Raw genomic sequence first — 14,371 nt, forward strand, 5'->3', positions numbered from 1 at the left:
AATCTATTGGTTAAACAAACAGGAAATTGGTTGTCTTTTGAGTATTTAACAGCTAGTCGCACCTTACTCACTCTACACCTCATGAAGGGGCGTGACCCAGAAACGCGTAGTGAGTATATTGTTTGAGTAGTCTGGCCAGACCAGTAGGTTGCAACTTACTGTTTACTCATTTTTATCGATATATATTTTTATTTTGTATGTACTTGTTTTTATTAGTGTGTAACATTATAACATTATGAACAGTTCCTTTGTACTGTATTGATAGTAGATATCACTATACTGCCAGTAGGCATTGATGTATTAAGATACAATTCACTTGCAATACATTCTCAAGTGTTTAAATTGCTACTAAAGCTGTGATTATTCACTCTGTATAGAGGTTGCAACTATGTTTGCATATTTTGCATACTGTGTTTTATATATTTGAAATAAACATTAGTATCAACACTACAAGGTTGTTTTGCACAATTATTTGCAGCGCTGTTACCACTTGTTATTTATTTTTTGTTTATTTTTTATACCAGCTGCTTATACACAAATGTACACAAATTATAAACATTTCTACACAATTTTTGTATATAGTATCAGTGGTGCTCTCCATTTTTTTCATATTCTTTTTTGTTCTATTTAAGAGAAGCGGCCACCTTCTATTTCACATTTATAATTAGATACGCACTTATCATTTTATAATGTTTGATCTTTTTTCTATATATTTACAATTTACCTTTATTGGAATTGCTGTGAAAGTATTTAAAACATTGAGAGGTTTTTAAATATTGTGAATTGTCCAAAAATACTGTGAACTATTGAAAAGTTTTTCTTTTTAAATATTTTTTTTCCTTTTTAAATTTTGTTGAAATGAATTATTTTTCCAGGAGAAAAGCTGACAGGGTTAAATACATTAATAAAGTATTTGGAGAAGCAGATTGGCACGAGAATGAAAATCAGTCTAATAAATTAGATATTCCCACAAAGGTAAATGATCTAAAGGACCTATTTAGAGAATATGAGAATATTAAAAATAAAGAGATAAGAATATCCTGGGACATTAACCTGTTAGAGCCTTATTCAAAAAATAAAATAATACTGAGGGGTCTAAGATTATCTAAACAACCAACATATGGGCTTGATCATGATATTTTTATGAAAGAGTGGGATGATTGTATAGATGATTGTTCCCTCAGACTTGTTGAGATTCTTATTAAAAAAAGGAAAGTTTACCTAAAGGAAGTTGAAACTAAATTAGATCTCTTAGTAAGACTCCTAGATGAATATCAAGGTATGCAACAGTTTAAAGCTTATTTCAATGATTTGAAAGAAAAGTTAGATGCTTTTGAAGATGAAATTCTGGTCAAAAAGAAAAACAAATTTAAAAGAGATGTTAAAGATTATAATGAAAATAGAAAGAAAAAATGGGAAAAAGATCATTACAATAACCAACCAAAGCAAAGATATCAGCAGCAACATTAGAAATACCAACATAAATAAAAATAAAGTTTCTCCAACATAGGTGTGTCCGGTCCACGGCGTCATCCTTACTTGTGGGATATTCTCTTCCCCAACAGGAAATGGCAAAGAGCCCAGCAAAGCTGGTCACATGATCCCTCCTAGGCTCCGCCTACCCCAGTCATTCTCTTTGCCGTTGTACAGGCAACATCTCCACGGAGATGGCTTAGAGTTTTTTAGTGTTTAACTGTAGTTTTTATTATTCAATCAAGAGTTTGTTATTTTAAAATAGTGCTGGTATGTACTATTTACTCAGAAACAGAAAAGAGATGAAGATTTCTGTTTGTATGAGGAAAATGATTTTAGCAACCGTTACTAAAATCCATGGCTGTTCCACACAGGACTGTTGAGAGCAATGAACTTCAGTTGGGGGAACAGTGAGCAGTCTCTTGCTGCTTGAGGTATGACACATTCTAACAAGACGATGTAATGCTGGAAGCTGTCATTTTCCCTATGGGATCCGGTAAGCCATGTTTATTAAGATAGTAAATAAGGGCTTCACAAGGGCTTATTAAGACTGTAGACTTTTTCTGGGCTAAATCGATTCATTATTAACACATATTTAGCCTTGAGGAATCATTTAATCTGGGTATTTTGATAAGATTATATCGGCAGGCACTGTTTTAGACACCTTATTCTTTAGGGGCTTTCCCAAATCATAGGCAGAGCCTCATTTTCGCGCCGGTGTTGCGCACTTGTTTTTGAGAGGCATGACATGCAGTCGCATGTGTGAGGAGCTCTGATACTTAGAAAAGACTTTCTGAAGGCGTCATTTGGTATCGTATTCCCCTTTGGGCTTGGTTGGGTCTCAGCAAAGCAGATACCAGGGACTGTAAAGGGGTTAAAGTTAAAAACGGCTCCGGTTCCGTTATTTTAAGGGTTAAAGCTTCCAAATTTGGTGTGCAATACTTTTAAGGCTTTAAGACACTGTGGTGAAATTTTGGTGAATTTTGAACAATTCCTTCATATTTTTTCGCAATTGCAGTAATAAAGTGTGTTCAGTTTAAAATTTAAAGTGACAGTAACGGTTTTATTTTAAAACGTTTTTTGTACTTTGTTATCAAGTTTATGCCTGTTTAACATGTCTGAACTACCAGATAGACTGTGTTCTGAATGTGGGGAAGCCAGAATTCCTTCTCATTTAAATAAATGTGATTTATGTGACAATGACAATGATGCCCAAGATGATTCCTCAAGTGAGGGGAGTAAGCATGGTACTGCATCATTCCCTCCTTCGTCTACACGAGTCTTGCCCACTCAGGAGGCCCCTAGTACATCTAGCGCGCCAATACTCCTTACTATGCAACAATTAACGGCTGTAATGGATAATTCTGTCAAAAACATTTTAGCCAAAATGAACACTTATCAGCGTAAGCGCGACTGCTCTGTTTTAGATACTGAAGAGCATGACGACGCTGATAATAATGGTTCTGAAGGGCCCCTAAACCAGTCTGATGGGGCCAGGGAGGTTTTGTCTGAGGGAGAAATTACTGATTCAGGGAACATTTCTCAACAAGCTGAACCTGATGTGATTACGTTTAAATTTAAGTTGGAACATCTCCGCATTCTGCTTAAGGAGGTATTATCCACTCTGGATGATTGTGACAAGTTGGTCATCCCAGAGAAACTATGTAAAATGGACAAGTTCCTAGAGGTCCCGGGGCTCCCAGAAGCTTTTCCTATACCCAAGCGGGTGGCGGACATTGTAAATAAAGAATGGGAAAGGCCCGGTATTCCTTTCGTCCCTCCCCCCATATTTAAAAAATTGTTTCCTATGGTCGACCCCAGAAAGGACTTATGGCAGACAGTCCCCAAGGTCGAGGGAGCGGTTTCCACCTTAAACAAACGCACCACTATACCCATAGAAGATAGTTGTGCTTTCAAAGATCCTATGGATAAAAAATTAGAAGGTTTACTTAAAAAGATGTTTGTTCAGCAGGGTTACCTTCTACAACCAATTTCATGCATTGTCCCTGTCGCTACAGCCGCGTGTTTCTGGTTCGATGAGCTGGTAAAGGCGGTCGATAGTGATTCTCCTCCTTATGAGGAGATTATGGACAGAATCAATGCTCTCAAATTGGCTAATTCTTTCACCTTAGACGCCACTTTGCAATTGGCTAGGTTAGCGGCTAAGAACTCTGGGTTTGCTATTGTGGCGCGCAGAGCGCTTTGGTTGAAATCTTGGTCAGCTGATGCGTCTTCCAAGAACAAGCTACTTAACATTCCTTTCAAGGGGAAAACGCTGTTTGGCCCTGACTTGAAAGAGATTATCTCTGATATCACTGGGGGTAAGGGCCACGCCCTTCCTCAGGATCGGCCTTTCAAGGCAAAAAATAAACCTAATTTTCGTCCCTTTCGTAGAAACGGACCAGCCCAAAGTGCTACGTCCTCTAAGCAAGAGGGTAATTCTTCTCAAGCCAAGCCAGCTTGGAGACCAATGCAAGGCTGGAACAAGGGAAAGCAGGCCAAGAAACCTGCCACTGCTACCAAGACAGCATGAAATGTTGGCCCCCGATCCGGGACCGGATCTGGTGGGGGGCAGACTCTCTCTCTTCGCTCAGGCTTGGGCAAGAGATGTTCTGGATCCTTGGGCGCTAGAAATAGTCTCCCAAGGTTATTTTCTGGAGTTCAAGGGGCTTCCCCCAAGGGGGAGGTTCCACAGGTCTCAGTTGTCTTCAGACCACATAAAAAGACAGGCATTCTTACATTGTGTAGAAGACCTGTTAAAAATGGGAGCGATTCATCCTGTTCCATTAGGAGAACAAGGGATGGGGTTCTACTCCAATCTGTTCATAGTTCCCAAAAAAGAGGGAACGTTCAGACCAATCTTAGATCTCAAGATCTTAAACAAGTTTCTCAAGGTTCCATCGTTCAAGATGGAAACCATTCGAACAATTCTTCCTTCCATCCAGGAAGGTCAATTCATGACCACGGTGGATTTAAAGGATGCGTATCTACATATTCCTATCCACAAGGAACATCATCGGTTCCTAAGGTTCGCATTCCTGGACAAGCATTACCAGTTCGTGGCGCTTCCTTTCGGATTAGCCACTGCTCCAAGGATTTTCACAAAGGTACTAGGGTCCCTTCTAGCTGTGCTAAGACCAAGGGGCATTGCCGTAGTACCTTACTTGGACGACATTCTGATTCAAGCGTCGTCCCTTCCTCAAGCAAAGGCTCACACGGACATTGTCCTGGCCTTTCTCAGATCTCACGGATGGAAAGTGAACGTGGAAAAGAGTTCTCTATCTCCGTCAACAAGGGTTCCCTTCTTGGGAACAATAATAGACTCCTTAGAAATGAGGATTTTTCTGACAGAAGCCAGAAAAACAAAGCTTCTAGACTCTTGTCGGATACTTCATTCCGTTCCTCTTCCTTCCATAGCTCAGTGCATGGAAGTGATAGGTTTGATGGTAGCGGCAATGGACATAGTTCCTTTTGCGCGCATTTATCTAAGACCATTACAACTGTGCATGCTCAGTCAGTGGAATGGGGACTATACAGACTTGTCTCCGAAGATACAAGTAAATCAGAGGACCAGAGACTCACTCCGTTGGTGGCTGTCCCTGGACAACCTGTCACAAGGGATGACCTTCCGCAGACCAGAGTGGGTCATTGTCACGACCGACGCCAGTCTGATGGGCTGGGGCGCGGTCTGGGGATCCCTGAAAGCTCAGGGTCTTTGGTCTCGGGAAGAATCTCTTCTACCGATAAATATTCTGGAACTGAGAGCGATATTCAATGCTCTCAAAGCTTGGCCTCAGCTAGCGAGGGCCAAGTTCATACGGTTTCAATCAGACAACATGACAACTGTTGCGTACATCAACCATCAGGGGGGAACAAGGAGTTCCCTAGCGATGGAAGAAGTGACCAAAATCATTCTATGGGCGGAGTCTCACTCCTGCCACCTGTCTGCTATCCACATCCCAGGAGTGGAAAATTGGGAAGCGGATTTTCTGAGTCGTCAGACATTGCATCCGGGGGAGTGGGAACTCCATCCGGAAATCTTTGCCCAAGTCACTCAACTGTGGGGCATTCCAGACATGGATCTGATGGCCTCTCGTCAGAACTTCAAAGTTCCTTGCTACGGGTCCAGATCCAGGGATCCCAAGGCGGCTCTAGTGGATGCACTAGTAGCACCTTGGACCTTCAAACTAGCTTATGTGTTCCCGCCGTTTCCTCTCATCCCCAGGCTGGTAGCCAGGATCAATCAGGAGAGGGCGTCGGTGATCTTGATAGCTCCTGCGTGGCCACGCAGGACTTGGTATGCAGATCTGGTGAATATGTCATCGGCTCCACCATGGAAGCTACCTTTGAGACGAGACCTTCTTGTTCAGGGTCCGTTCGAACATCCGAATCTGGTCTCACTCCAGCTGACTGCTTGGAGATTGAATGCTTGATCTTATCGAAGCGAGGGTTCTCAGATTCTGTTATCGATACTCTTGTTCAGGCCAGAAAGCCTGTAACTAGAAAGATTTACCACAAACTTTGGAAAAAATATATCTGTTGGTGTGAATCTAAAGGATTCCCTTGGGACAAGGTTAAAATTCCTAAGATTCTATCCTTCCTTCAAGAAGGATTGGAAAAAGGATTATCTGCAAGTTCCCTGAAGGGACAGATTTCTGCCTTGTCTGTGTTACTTCACAAAAAGCTGGCAGCTGTGCCAGATGTTCAAGCCTTTGTTCAGGCTCTGGTCAGAATCAAGCCTGTTTACAAACCTTTGACTCCTCCTTGGAGTCTCAACTTAGTTCTTTCAGTTCTTCAGGGGGTTCCGTTTGAACCCTTACATTCCGTTGATATTAAGTTATTATCTTGGAAAGTTTTGTTTTTGGTTGCAATTTCTTCTGCTCGAAGAGTTTCAGAATTATCTGCTCTGCAGTGTTCTCCTCCTTATCTGGTGTTCCATGCAGATAAGGTGGTTTTACGTACTAAACCTGGTTTTCTTCCAAAAGTTGTTTCTAACAAAAACATTAACCAGGAGATTATCGTACCTTCTCTGTGTCCGAAACCAGTTTCGAAGAAGGAACGTTTGTTGCACAATTTGGATGTTGTTCGCGCTCTAAAATTCTATTTAGATGCTACAAAGGATTTTAGACAAACATCTTCCTTGTTTGTTGTTTATTCCGGTAAAAGGAGAGGTCAAAAAGCAACTTCTACCTCTCTCTCTTTTTGGATTAAAAGCATCATCAGATTGGCTTACGAGACTGCCGGACGGCAGCCTCCCGAAAGAATCACAGCTCATTCCACTAGGGCTGTGGCTTCCACATGGGCCTTCAAGAACGAGGCTTCTGTTGATCAGATATGTAGGGCAGCGACTTGGTCTTCACTGCACACTTTTACCAAATTTTACAAGTTTGATACTTTTGCTTCTTCTGAGGCTATTTTTGGGAGAAAGGTTTTGCAAGCCGTGGTGCCTTCCATTTAGGTGACCTGATTTGCTCCCTCCCTTCATCCGTGTCCTAAAGCTTTGGTATTGGTTCCCACAAGTAAGGATGACGCCGTGGACCGGACACACCTATGTTGGAGAAAACAGAATTTATGTTTACCTGATAAATTACTTTCTCCAACGGTGTGTCCGGTCCACGGCCCGCCCTGGTTTTTTAATCAGGTCTGATATTTTATTTTCTTTAACTACAGTCACCACGGTATCATATGGTTTCTCCTATGCAAATATTCCTCCTTAACGTCGGTCGAATGACTGGGGTAGGCGGAGCCTAGGAGGGATCATGTGACCAGCTTTGCTGGGCTCTTTGCCATTTCCTGTTGGGGAAGAGAATATCCCACAAGTAAGGATGACGCCGTGGACCGGACACACCGTTGGAGAAAGTAATTTATCAGGTAAACATAAATTCTGTTTTTTTTTATGGTTCTTCATACACAAGAGATGATAAAACTAAAAAAGAGAGAGAAAAATATAATACTAATAATCTCACCGGGTGGGACCTGGAGCTAATTATTCCACAAAACCTTTTTATCCTAGAACAGTAGTTAAAGAATATACCAAGGAGAATACTGAACAAAAAACACAAAGACCCTTATTTATTGGAAAATATCCCAATCAGAGAACTTATTCTACCGATGTAGCATCTGATAGTGAATGGGAATTAGTTTATCAAAAGAAAATTAAAAATAAGAATAAAAATTTAGATAACCCCATGACATCAATAAATCAGACTAATCTTGAACTCAAAAAGAGAGATCAGGAAGAAGCACATTTACTTGAATTCAATGATACAAAACAAAGTAATTGATATAAAATTCTAGATAATTATATTATTTTAGAGCTAGAAAACACTATGGGTACTTCAAGTGTGAACATTCAGGAACATGATTCCAATGTTCCAATGTGTCAAAAAACTGGCTTGGGAATATGGGACAGGCGAAAAGAAAAAAAACAGAAGTAACATATATCAAAAAAACAAGGGAAAATTTACCATAGAGGAAGCAACAGAGACCTGGTAAGCGGGGAGGAAGAAGGGAATCAATTAGAAGTTTTAACAGAATGATTAGAGAACTAAACAACAAATAACTTAAAAATGTAGGTATTTTTAATCTTTCTTCTGTCTGCCTTTCTATCAGTGAACTAAATTTACTCAAAAGGGCTTAAACTTTGCTCCGACAACATATTCTATTAATTTAAATATCCAGATTGATTTTCAGAAATTTATAAGAAAATTATCGATAGACATTTTAAAATTCAAAAGAAAAAACTTTCTGGTGCTCCTACAAAATTTGGGATATTACAACTACAAATCAGTTAAAACTAGATTTCTCTTGTTAAGTGTATCCAGTCCACGGATCATCCACTATTTGTGGGAAATTCTCCTTCCCAACAGGAAGTTGCAAGAGGATCACCCACAGCAGAGCTGCTATATAGCTCCTCCCCTAACTGCCATATCCAGTCATTCTCTTGCAACTCTCAACAAAGATGGACGTAGTAAGAGGAGAGTGGTGTATTATAGTTAGTTTCTTAACTTCAATCAAAAGTTTGTTATTTTTAAATGGTACCGGAGTGTACTGTTTTATCAAATGCAGCATTAGAAGAAGAATCTGCCTGTGATTTCTATGATCTTAGCAGAAGTAACTAAGATCCATTGCCGTTCTCACATATTCTGAGGAGTGAGGTAACTTCAGAGAGGGAATGGCGTGCAGGTTTTCCTGCAATAAGGTATGTGCAGTAAACATATTTCTAGGGATGGAACTTGCTAGAAAAATGCTGCTGATACCGGATTAATGTAAGTTAAGCCTGAATACAGTGATTTAATAGCGACTGGTATCAGGCTTATTAACAGAGATACATACTCTTATAAAAGTGTAATATAAAACGTTTGCTGGCATGTTTAATCGTTTTTATATATGCTTTGGTGATAAAACTTATTGGGGCCTAGTTTTTTCCACATGGCTGGCTTTATTTTTGCCTAGAAACAGAGGCTTTCCACTGTTATAGTATAAAAGTTACAGTTGGTGCAGTTAAAATTACAAACTGTGACATTCAGCTTCCCTCAGCAGTCCCCTGCATGCTATAGGACATCTCTGATGATCTCAAAAGGCTTCAAAAGTAGGAGCTGTGGCAGTTGTTATGACTGTTTAAAAAACATATTTTTCGTTTTGTTAATCTGTTTTTTGTATTAAGGGGTTAATCATCCATTTGCAAGTGGGTGCAATGCTCTGCTAACTTGTTACATACACTGTAAAAACTTCGTTAGTGTAACTGCCTTTTTTCACTGTTATTTCAAATTTTGCCAAAATTTGTTTCTCTTAAAAGCACAGTAACGTTTTTTATATTGCTTGTTAACTTTGTTTAAAGTGTTTTCCAAGCTTGCTAGTCTCATTGCTAGTCTGTACAAACATGTCTGACACAGAGGAAACTACTTGTTCATTATGTTTAAAAGCCATGGTGGAGCCCCATATGAGAATGTGTACTAAATGTATTGATTTCACCTTAAACAGTAAAGATCAGTCTTTATCTATAAAAGAATTGTCACCAGAGGGGTCTGTCGAGGGGGAAGTTATGCCGACTAACTCTCCCCACGTGTCGGACCCTTCGCCTCCCGCTCGAGGGATGCACGCTAATATGGCGCCAAGTACATCAGGGATGCCCATAGCGATTACTTTGCAGGACATGGCTGCAATCATGAATAATACCCTGTCACAGGTATTAGCCAGATTGCCTGAATTGAGAGGCAAGCGCGATAGCTCTGGGGTTAGACGAGATACAGAGCGCGTAGATGCTGTAAGAGCCGTGTCTGATACTGCGTCACAATATGCAGAACCTGAGGACGGAGAGCTTCAGTCTGTGGGTGACGTCTCTGAATCGGGGAGACCTGATTCAGAGATTTCTAATTTTAAATTTAAGCTTGAGAACCTCCGTGTGTTACTTGGGGAGGTATTAGCTGCTCTGAATGACTGTGACACAATTGCAGTGCCAGAGAAATTGTGTAGGCTGGATAAATACTATGCAGTGCCGGTGAGTACTGATGTTTTTCCAATACCTAAAAGGCTTACAGAAATTATTAGTAAGGAGTGGGATAGACCCGGTGTGCCCTTTTCCCCACCTCCTATATTTAGAAAAATGTTTCCAATAGATGCCACTACACGGGACTTATGGCAGACAGTACCTAAGGTGGAGGGAGCAGTTTCTACTTTAGCAAAGCGTACCACTATCCCGGTTGAGGACAGTTGTGCTTTTTCAGATCCAATGGATAAAAAATTAGAGGGTTACCTTAAGAAAATGTTTATTCAACAAGGTTTTTATTTTACAGCCCCTTGCATGCATTGCGCCTGTCACTGCTGCAGCGGCGTTCTGGTTTGAGGCCCTGGAAGAGGCCATCCATACAGCTCCATTGACTGAAATTATTGACAAGCTTAGAACACTTAAGCTAGCTAACTCATTTGTTTCTGATGCCATTGTTCATTTGACTAAACTAACGGCTAAGAATTCTGGATTCGCCATCCAGGCGCGTAGGGCGCTATGGCTTAAATCCTGGTCAGCTGATGTGACTTCAAAGTCTAAATTACTTAACATTCCTTTCAAGGGGCAGACCTTATTCGGGCCTGGTTTGAAAGAAATAATTGCTGACATTACTGGAGGTAAGGGTCATACCCTTCCTCAGGACAGGGCCAAATCAAGGGCCAAACAGTCTAATTTTCGTGCCTTTCGAAATTTCAAGGCAGGTGCAGGATCAGCTCCCTCTACTTCAAAACAAGAGGGAACTTTTCCTCAATCTAAGCAGGCCTGGAAACCTACCCAGTCCTGGAACAAGGGCAAGCAGGCCAGAAAGCCTGCTGCTGCCTCCAAGACAGCATGAAGGAGCGGCCCCCTATCCGACAACGGATCTAGTAGGGGGAAGACTCTCTCTCTTCGCCCAGGCGTGGGCAAGAGATGTTCAGGATCCCTGGGCGTTGGAGATCATATCTCAGGGATATCTTCTGGACTTCAAAGCTTCTCCCCCACAAGGGAGATTTCACCTTTCAAGATTATCTGCAAACCAGATAAAGAAAGAGGCATTCCTAAGCTGCGTGCAAGACCTCCTTGTAATGGGAGTGATCCATCCAGTTCCGCGGACGGAACAAGGACAGGTGTTTTATTCAAATCTGTTTGTGGTTCCCAAAAAAGAGGGAACCTTCAGACCAATTTTGGATCTAAAGATCCTAAACAAATTCCTCAGAGTTCCATCATTCAAGATGGAAACTATTCGAACCATTTTACCCATGATCCAAGAGGGTCAGTACATGACCACAGTGGACTTAAAGGATGCCTACCTTCACATTCCGATCCACAAGAATCATCATCGGTTCCTGAGGTTTGCCTTTCTAGACAGGCATTACCAGTTTGTAGCTCTTCCATTCGGGTTGGCTACAGCCCCAAGAATTTTTACAAAGGTTCTGGGCTCACTTCTGGCGGTTCTAAGACCGCGAGGCATAGCGGTGGCTCCTTACCTAGACGACATCCTGATACAGGCGTCAAGCTTTCAAATTGCCAAGTCTCATACAGAGATAGTTCTGGTATTTCTGAGGTCGCATGGGTGGAAAGTAAACGAAGAAAAGAGTTCTCTATCTCCTCTCACAAGGGTTTCCTTCCTAGGGACTCTGATAGATTCTATAGAAATGAAAATTTACCTGACGGAGTCCAGGTTATCAAAACTTCTAAATGCTTGCCGTGTTCTTCACTCCATTCCGCGCCCCACGGTGGCTCAGTGCATGGAAGTAATCGGCTTAATGGTAGCGGCGATGGACATAGTGCCATTTGCGCGCCTGCATCTCAGACCGCTGCAATTATGCATGCTCAGTTAGTGGAATGGGGATTACACAGATTTGTCCCCTCTACTAAATCTGGATCAGGAAACCAGAGATTCTCTTCTCTGGTGGTTATCTCGGGTCCATCTGTCCAAAGGTATGACCTTTCGCAGGCCAGATTGGACCATTGTAACAACAGACGCCAGCCTTCTAGGTTGGGGTGCAGTCTGGAACTCCCTGAAGGCTCAGGGTTCATGGACTCAGGAAGAGAAACTCCTCCCAATAAATATTCTGGAGTTAAGAGCAATATTCAATGCTCTTCTAGCTTGGCCTCAGTTAGCAACACTGAGGTTCATCAGATTTTAGTCGGACAACATCACGACTGTGGCTTACATCATCCATCAAGGGGGGACCAGGAGTTCCCTAGCGATGTCAGAAGTCTCCAAGATAATTCGCTGGGCAGAGACTAACTCTTGCCACCTATCAGCGATCCATATCCCAGGGGTAGAGAACTGGGAGGCGGATTTTCTAAGTTGTCAGACTTTTCATCCGGGGGAGTGGGAACTCCATCCGGAGGTGTTTGCTCAATTAGTTCTCCGTTGGGGCAAACCAGAACTGGATCTCATGGCGTCTCGCCAGAACGCCAAGCTTCCTTGTTACGGATCCAGGTCCAGGGACCCAGAAGCGGCACTGATAGATGCTCTAGCAGCGCCTTGGTTCTTCAACCTGGCCTATGTGTTTCCACCGTTTCCTCTGCTCCCTCGTCTGATTGCCAAAATCAAACAGGAGAGAGCATCGGTGATATTGATAGCGCCTGCGTGGCCACGCAGGACCTGGTATGCAGACCTAGTGGACATGTCATCCTTTCCACCATGGACTCTGCCTCTGAGACAAGACAAGGTCTTCTAATACAAGGTCCTTTCAATCATCCGAATCTACTTTCTCTGAGACTGACTGCATGGAGATTGAACGCTTGATCCTATCAAAGCGTGGCTTCTCCGAGTCAGTAATTGATACCTTAATACAGGCACGAAAGCCTGTCACCAGGAAAATTTACCACAAGATTTGGCATAAATATCTTCATTTGTGTGAATCCAAGAATTACTCATGGAGTAGGGTTAGGATTCCTAGGATATTGTCCTTCCTCCAAGAGGGTTTGGACAAAGGACTATCAGCTAGTTCTTTAAAGGGACAGATTTCTGCTCTGTCTATTCTTTTACACAAGCGTCTGGCAGAAGTTCCAGACGTTCAGGCATTTTGTCAGGCTTTAGTTAGAATTAAGCCTGTGTTTAAACCTGTTGCTCCCCCATGGAGCTTAAACTTGGTTTCTTAAAGTTCTTCAAGGGGTTCCGTTTGAACCCCTTCATTCTATTGATATCAAACTTCTATCATGGAAAGTTCTTTTTCTGATGGCTATTCCTCGGCTCGAAGAGTCTCAGAGTTATCTGCCTTACATTGTGATTCTCCTTATCTGATCTTTCATTCAGATAAAGTAGTTCTGCGTACAAACCTGGGTTTTTACCTAAGGTGGTTTCTAACAAGAATATCAATCAAGAGATTGTTGTTCCATCATTATGCCCTAATCCTTCTTCAAAGAAGGAACGTCTTTTGCATAATCTAGACGTAGTCCGTGCGTTGAAGTTTTACTTGCAGGCTACTAAAGATTTTCGCCAAACATCTCACCTGTTTGTTATTTACTCTGGACAGAGGAGAGGTCAAAAGGCCTCGGCAACCTCTTTCTTTTTGGCTTCGGAGTATAATCCGTTTAGCATATGAGACTGCTGGACAGCAGCCCACCTGGGCCTTTAAAAATGAGGCCTCTGTTGAACAGATTTGCAAGGCTGCGACTTGGTCTTCGCTTCATACCTTTTCAAAATTTTACAAATTTGATACTTTTGCTTCTTCGGAGGCTGTTTTGGGAGAAAGGTTCTACAGGCAGTGGTTCCTTCCGTTTAAGTTCCTGCCTTGTCCCTCCCATCATCCGTGTACTTAAGCTTTTGTATTGGTATCCCACAAGTAGTGGATGATCCGTGGACTGGATACACTTAACAAGAGAAAACATAATTTATGCTTACCTGATAAATTTATTTCTCTTGTAGTGTATCCAGTCCACGGCCCGCCCTGTCCTTTTAAGGCAGGTCTAAATTTTAATTAAACTTCAGTCACCACTGCACCCTATGGTTTCTCCTTTCTCGGCTTGTTTCGGCCGAATGACTGGATATGGCAGTTAGGGGAGGAGCTATATAGCAGCTCTGCTGTGGGTGATCCTCTTGCAACTTCCTGTTGGGAAGGAGAATATCCCACAAGTAGTGGATGATCCGTGGACTGGATACACTACAAGAGAAATAAATTTATCAGGTAAGCATAAATTATGTTATTTTGGACATCTATACGTTAGAAAATCAGAACTGTGATGAGGAAATTCTTTTATACACCAATTTAAGACCACCATCTAGATTTAATCCTATACATAATAGAGGTGGTTTCTTAGAATCTTTCAATATTCTCATAACACAGGACCTAAGAGGTTTAGACAAATCTGAAAGTAACAAGGGAAAAAATGATAACATATATTATAATCTCAATATACATGAAAGAAAAGCTATAAAGGAATTGAAAAATAATGATG

This window comes from Bombina bombina, chromosome 5 (assembly GCF_027579735.1).
Source record: "Bombina bombina isolate aBomBom1 chromosome 5, aBomBom1.pri, whole genome shotgun sequence".
NCBI lineage: Eukaryota > Metazoa > Chordata > Amphibia > Anura > Bombinatoridae > Bombina > Bombina bombina.